The sequence below is a fragment of the Melanerpes formicivorus genome, unplaced genomic scaffold, assembly GCF_026170545.1.
Source record: "Melanerpes formicivorus ecotype bairdi unplaced genomic scaffold, bMelFor1.0.p_v2 SCAF_2, whole genome shotgun sequence".
NCBI classification, from domain to species: domain Eukaryota; kingdom Metazoa; phylum Chordata; class Aves; order Piciformes; family Picidae; genus Melanerpes; species Melanerpes formicivorus.
This window is the reverse complement of record NW_027142354.1, coordinates 31,933,282-31,934,487: the sequence shown is the minus strand read 5'-3', so window position 1 is coordinate 31,934,487 and position 1,206 is coordinate 31,933,282.

The following is a 1,206-nucleotide window of genomic DNA, read 5'->3' as shown; positions in this document are numbered from 1 at the left end:
AGGCCACTAATCATCTCCTTGTGGATTATGGGGGCTTCATTCTACTCCCCATCCCAATCTTCCAGCTCAGGGGGCTGTGAACCCAGTGAGCAACTGGTTCTGCTGCTAAAGACTGAGGCAAAGAAGGTATAGAGTACCTCATCCTTTACCACTATGTTGTCCCCTGCATTCAATAACAGACAAAGATTCTCCTTAGTCCTCCTTTTGTTGCTAATATATTTGTAGAACCATTTCTTGTCTTATCATCTGAAGCCATATTAATTTCTAGTTGGGTTTTGGTCCTCTGTATTTTCTCTCTGCATAGCCTTGTGACAAATTTGTAGCCCTCCTGAGTGGTCTGCCCCTTCATCCAAAGGTCATAGACTTTTCATTTTCACTTTGATTTGAACCAAATCTCTCTCTTGAGCCAGGCTGGTTTTCTTACACACTGATTCATCTTTTGGTACAAGGGGACAGCCTCTCCCTGCACCTATAAAATTTCCCTCTTGAAGAGTGTCCAGCCTTGGTCCTCTGGGACTGCTTCCTAAGTGACTCTGTCAACCAAACAGGTCAAAGTCTGCACACTGGAAGTCCAAACTGGCAGTTTGCTGACTCCGCTTTTTACTTCAACAATTGAGATCTTTGTGATTGTTGTGCCCAAGACAGCCTCCATCACATCACCCACAATTCCTTCTGTTTACAAAAGTTTAGCAGTGTCTTGTTCTGCAACCACCTTCACATCCTCCAATATTAAAATGCTTTCTAAAAAAACCATCCTTGTCTCTGAGGTTTTCCTTTTTCTTGTCATCTGAGCACATTTTATTTTATTTTCCCCTACACCATCATAACCCATAAACATGTCTCCTATTTTGATACTGAATATTTTTTACTGTGGAATATTACCCTGTTCAGACTCAAATTTTAACTCAGGATTAGTCTTGCACAAAGTCATTTGTATGTACATCTTCGTATCTTACATAAAACAAATACCAAGCCAAGAAACCCAATCTAAACTATAAAACATTATTACTTGCTTGCATGTAACAGAGGCCTCTACTGTATTAGATGCTTTCTGAGAAGAATCCTCTATAATATTAAGCCAGAACTTAAGACCTCCAAAGCACAAACCAGAAATTATACAGAACTAAAGAAATCTACTTCAAGACCACACAATGTAATAAAATCAACAAGTGCTTTTACAGCATTCCATCCAGCTATCCCTTGCCC